Source organism: Orbicella franksi, chromosome 14 (genome assembly GCF_964199315.1).
Source record: "Orbicella franksi chromosome 14, jaOrbFran1.1, whole genome shotgun sequence".
In the NCBI taxonomy this organism is placed as follows: domain Eukaryota; kingdom Metazoa; phylum Cnidaria; class Anthozoa; order Scleractinia; family Merulinidae; genus Orbicella; species Orbicella franksi.
In genome coordinates, this window is record NC_138158.1 from 11,196,051 (window position 1) to 11,202,829 (window position 6,779).

Here is a 6,779-nt window from a genome sequence, read left to right on the forward strand (position 1 = left end):
CGGTCGCGATAGACTGACAAATTCCTCGCAAGCGTGTGGCAAGAGGAGCTAGGAAACTATGACGTCCTGAAGCTCTGCTATATCTAAATATATCCAACTAGTTTTTTGCTGTGTAATGGAAAAGCTGTTAATCTTCAACATATGTGAAATTTAAAGTGGAGTAATGTACAGCTCATGTAAAAGAAGCATCCGTCGGAACACAACATGGTCAGCGATATATGTAAGCTTACAGCGGAACATACCTAAATTCGACACTGTCTTACTTCACTCAAACTGGAGCAGCTTACGACGAAAATACTTAAGCAAAATTCCAACAGACGTAAACGCGTTGAGTTGCGGGTCAAAAACATGAAAAATTTCGGGAATTTCGGACGCCTTTTCCCCCGCGCGACATCCGCAAAAATCCTCGCAGCATGTACGCGCGTGTGCCGTAGGCGATGGCGCAATTTGTTCTAAAAATAGAATTATTGTCCCATATCATGGGGACAACCCCAATACTAGAAATGGCGCGCGCTTACGGTCTCCGTCCCCGATTATGGCTCCTGGTTTTGGGTAATTACTCTTAATACCCTAATATCCCAATACATCAATACCCCAATACCCCAATACCTTAATACCTCAATAGTCTATTATCCTAAAACCCTAACACCCTAATACCCTAACGCCCTAACACCCTAATACCTTGAAACGCTAACACCCTAACGCCCTAACACCTAAATATCCTAATACCCTAACACCGTAACACCCCAATACCCTTATACCCAAATACCCTAATACCCTAATATCCTAACACTATTATACCCTAATACCCTGACACCCTAATGCCCTAATACATTAACACCCTAGCACCCTAATCTTTTAACACCCTAATACGCTAATGAAATACTATCCTAATACCTTTATACCCTAATACCCTAATACTCTAATATCCTAATACACTACTAACCTAATACCCAAACACCCTAATACCGTAATACCTGTAGCCCCTTATACCCCAATACCCTAATACCTCTTAAGCTACAAACTTCTCGGATGCCGACGTTTAGGGTAGCTAGTACACAGGGAGCAGAATGAGTCCTATTTGACCTTTTTTCCAGTAAATTCGCCGTACAATTGTAGCGCGAATCGATTTCTATTGATTGAAATGACCTCAAAATCAAACTGTACACATGCGATCGTGTTGCCATGATTAAATCTACTATAAATAGACATATAAAGCTTTTTGTGTTAGTGTGGCTAACAGGGAACAGAGTGCGTCCCATTTGTCCTTTTTTCCAGTTAAATTCGCCGTACAATTCTAGCGCGAATCCAATGACGACGGTGCCGCCGAGGACGACGCCTAGTAAAAAAACTATTTATATTCTACCCTCAAATGTCGCAACTTTGTAGATCTGTTCAGTACGCATATTGGTCTAAAAACCTGCTCAGGCTAAATATGTAATGACAGCGTTCAATTTAAAAAAAGACGCGAAAAATTTGCCATTGCGGTTTACGTTCTCTAAAATACTTATGACTTTGTCATTCCACGTTGTAGTTTTGTAGAGGACGGCAAAGAATGTACAGAGATTCAAAACGCACGTGCAGAACAATTGTTCTGCTCATTAAACCTTTGCTTAAACTCCCTCCCTGGACCGAGGAGTATCATGGGTACCTGATGACTGAAGCCTATTCAAACAAGAAGCAACGCGACTACATCTGCGTTGACGAGGACACAGAGTATGTCTCTGGTAGCCAGGCAAACATGGTTGGTGCGTCATTGAACCTCGTGCAAGGTGAATGCTTTGGACTCCCGTGTCTTCCATATGTAACTAACCGCCAACTGACTTGCGCTGTGTGTACCAAGTGACAGGAAAGCAGCCGCCATTACAGTCAGTGTTAAACGCAAACAAAGAAAAAGTCTTGAGCAGTGATTCCATAGTCTCTCGTAATTAACGTAACGTAAAACCGGCCTTGATAAAGTTTGCTACTTTTAATGAGAATAGTCGAGAGGGTGTCAAACATGCAAGATGTAGCATATAAATAACACAATAAACGTGTGGTAAGATTACTGAAAAGTTTGATAATTGAAAAAACATGGTGAATTTTAAGCTCGGTAATGAAATGTGAAAAGTGAACTGATCAACTTGACACGAACGTGGGACAAAGAAAAAAAACTGAATTCTCGACAGGAATCGGGACCTCCCGAACACCGGGCGGGTGCTCTATCCACTGAGCCACGAGGACTCATGGAGAGCAACGCCATTTAACTGAGTTCATATGCGACAGGTATCCTGCATGCTGCTAGGATCAGCACTGTCAAAGTCATCGTGAGCGTCATAAGTGAATGAAGATGGTGAATTTTTTGCTCGGTAATGAAATGTGAAAAGTGAACTGACTCAACATGACACGAGCGTGAAAAAAGTTGTTTTGCAATTTTTCACTGTGACTATTTCGACTACAGTGCTCTTGATTCACTGAGCAACAACAACGGCAACAAGAACAACAATACAATTAATGCCTTTCTCCCTGACTCCTGTGTTGAGGACCGAGGCTATATATTAACCCTTTGAATACCAAGTACGCATATATGCGTAATTAATGGTCGTGCTCTTTGTACCACTTGTGACGTCATCAATTTCAATGTCATCAGATATTCTTGATAAGCAGTTAGTAATACTAGGCTAGGCCTTTCCGCACAATGGTCAGGTTTAAATATCGACGACATTCCGACGTCGCAAATCGAAAAACAATGTTATCAGTTTTGGTGCAAAAACGGTGGTAAAATGGTCCACTACGCCTATGATTGATCAAGGTCCATTTAATTAACATCCAACTTTTCACGGCAGCCAGAAAGAACATGCAACGCAAAAGGTAGCCAGTGTAAAAGGGCCGAAAAAAACAGATAGGAAATTGGCAACAAACAAAATTGAGAACGGTTAATGGCAAAAAAAAAAAAATTGTCCAAATTTTGGCTTATGCGCATGCCTGGAATTGAAATATTGCTCAATTTTGTACCTAATCCTCGAAAAACCTCTCCATTTAGTAAAAAAAAAAAGCTTTCTTAGCAAAACTTAGGCTTATTTAGCGTCATGGCAGCTAAAAAACCTGACTAGCTAAACGGTTAAAAACGGTATTTTTTGGCGAAATTTTGGTATTCAAAGGGTTAAGTATTATTATGACAGCCGGTAATGGTTTTTTAATTAAGCTAGAGCAGCAGGAAAAATCCTTTTGTTTTAGACTATTCCCATGGGAGGGATGTAAAGCACGTAAGATAATCCAGGATTGGACTGGTTAGGGACAGGGCTACAGGGATCAGCTAATTCTAATCCTAAGTTGCTCTTATCTCGACAATGAAATGTAACAGCGCATAAAATCCATTTTGTGCTGGATGGGATTACAAGCATGCCAGACAATTCTGGATTGGAGTGGAGATTTGTTATCCTTAGGATAACGACGAAGTCCAATGCGAAGAATGTATGTTTTACCAACGTCCCCAGTATAATGCGGTAATTCTCTCTCCAAATTAAATCTTGTTTGGTTTAAGACAATCGTCTGTCTCGTTAACAAACTTATGGGATGATCGCAATATATATGAATATGATGAGTGTAAGTTTATCTCTATCATATATGCCTAAAATAACATCATAAAAACTAATAAGAAACTAAATAAGAAATTTCGCCATGCGTTAAAATACCAAGATCCTGGTGAGTAAAGCAACCATCCGACCTAAAGCAATCGACAATATATGTTTCACTTTCCTCGCCAACCACTAAATTACTAAAAAAATTCATACTTATCGAGAAATGAACGTTACCAAAGAAAGTCTCAATATAATTATTACATACACGACAGTCATTTGACATGACTTTAACGATAACATTCAACCAACTCTATTTCGCTTGGCTTCATGTAAATGTTCCGTTATTATTATATTATTCAGTATAAGGCTTGCCTGAATGTGTATATACAATGTTTACTTGTGAACTCTAGGGGTAACAGAGTCGTCGGTACCTTAACTACGTAAATACGTTAAGTAGTTGCCAACCACGCCGTTTTGTGGTTGGACGTTTTGGAGCTCCTGCCAAGGCGAGAGTTCAGACGGTGAAACACCCGATATCAAGAAATCGAACACATCCGAACAACCCTCACGCCACTTTTTTGTTTCAGTCTGAAGCATTGTTTCTAGATCATCAAAGATGCAAGCCGTTTGAGTGTTAGAGTTTTCTCTGTTCTCATCACCTAACAAGTACAATTGTGCTTTGAACATCGAGACCTGGTCAAATATAGCTTGTCTAGCTAACTCTAACTCTATGGGTGGAAACCTTCGCTGGCAACAGCACCTTAGCTCGTATTGATTCCCCGGCTATAATCGCCGGTTTCTATTTTCCATTTTGTACAAGCCCTGCAAAGCTACCTGCAATAAATCGGCCACATGACGAGAGTTCAAGAATTACTTAGTCATGAGTGACGTGTGAGCTTCTGTCAGGCGTGGATACACTGCTTACCTAAAAGACTTACCACAAGTGGACAAAGTCTATTGCCTATTATCTTAGAATAACGTTTGTTTATTTACATCCCAAGTGCTTTTAGATTATCGATTCCCTCATATATACTCAATATATGAAAGCAAGCACTCATGCGACGATGAACTGAAGAGGAATACGAGAGCCGTACGGCTGTCATTTATCTCATACATGAAGTGTATCTCTAGCCTCAGTTACAGACGTCCGTTGAGCTCGTTACGAAATCCCTCCTCCCGATAAACACCTGCCTCACTGAAGAGCCGCGTCTGTTAGCCGGGCTGTAGCCAATCGCAGATTGGTTTCTTAGGCCTTAGGCTCTGCCATTCATTTTCAATACCATTATAATGTTTTTGCTGTTACCATTAGAATCTTGCCTTGATCATGAGTAAAGGACAATTCTGGATATTTTCATATCATTGTATGAAATAAAATACTGAAACTTTCATTTGTTGTTCAATCAACTCTTGAGGACATTTTGATTTGTCAACCATTTCTCCACGTCATTTGACGTTGCCATAGCAATCTCAACCGGTTAAGCCAAATCTAGTCTTTTTTGACGGAAGTCTTCGTTTACATTCTGATCTCTAGAAAAACACTGCAGAATTAGTTGTTGCTTTTTCATCCATTATCATTTTGGATTGATCTTCCACAGGAGCCATAATCGGGGACGGAGACCGTAAGCGCGCGCCATTTCAAGTATTGGGGTTGTCCCCATGATATGGGACAATAATTCTATTTTTAGAACAAATTGCGCCATCACCTGCGACACACGCGCGTACATGCTGCGAGGATTTTTGCGGATGTCGCGCGGGGGAAATGGCGTCCGAAATTCCCGAAATGTTTCATGTTTTTGCCCCACAACTCAACGCGTTTACGTCTGTTGGAATTTTGCTTAAGTATTTTCGTCGTAAGCTGCTCCAGTTTGAGTGAAGTAAGACAGTGTCGAATTTAGGTATGTTCCGCTTCAAGCTTATATATATCGCTGACCAAGTTGTGTTCCGACTGATGCTTCTTTTAAATGAGCTGTACATTACTCCACTTTAAATTTCACATATGTTGAAGATTAACAGCTTTTCCATTACACAGCAAAAAACTAGCTGGATATATTTAGATATAGCAGAGCTTCAGGACTTCATAGTTTCCTAGCTCCTCTTGCCACACGCTTGCGAGGAATTTGTCAGTCTATCGCGACCGAAAAGTAAAACAAAATAATTGTTAGTTTGAGTTTCGCTTGAATTGTAAGCAATGCTTGATATTTCATCAAGGCTTAATAACTTTACGTCCGTAGATACTGCTCAGTTTTATTCGTGTAAAAATCCAGTAAATTCTCTGTTGTCGATGAATGAGAGCGCCCGCCGATGCGTGTTTTGTACAGTCAGTAAACATGACAAATTGTACTTTCGCCGCACTTTTGTGTGAAAGCGTACATCGAACTCAAACAACAGCTCTATAGTTTTTAAATATGTTTAAGATTGATAAATGTTTGAGAAAATATTAAAAGCTAAGCTGAAAATATGTGAATAAAGCAGAAATAATCAGCAAAGTTACGATGACGCTTTCTTTAATCAACTTGGAATAACGATTTCGATTTTGATGATCGAGTTATCAAAACTCCTTGTCTATTTTCATGTTCGCAGTGTAAAACTTTACTATGCTTATGTTGAAGAAACACACATGATGTTAGTAGCCTTTCTTGCATTCGTGAAATTTGTTGCAGCATCTCAGCACAAAAGATAACGAAAGAAATCTTTGTCAAGATTTGTTGACAATTGAAAACACCGACTCGGACTTGAAAGTGCACGAGCTGCATGCACTATGCAAATGAGCTAATTGTACGCGTCAGACTTTCCTTTCAAAAACTTTTGCAAACTCACCAAACAAGCAGAGACAATAAGAAACCATCAAAACAGGTTTTGGTTATGATTAAACATTGTCTGAGAAACTCACAAATTAACTCGATACCAGAGTAGAGAGTTTTCTTGCTATATTCTTAAGCATACGCGTAAGCTTACAACTAGCGTGAGCAGATCTTATTATTCATTCCCAGCGCGAGATTGAAGTCTTTTTTTCGACCCTAAAAACCCACATTTTCCGTTAGCTCAGAGCATAAAACTACATATAAACGCCCTGGTTCGTATTCCCTGCCTTATTCCCTGCCATCGCTGTGAAAAATACGCAAGAGAATCTCTCAACTCTCACCATTTGATCACGCAACGTGACAACATCCACGCGAGAGCCCCTGACATGTGCGTGAATCCGCGCGGATATATGACGTC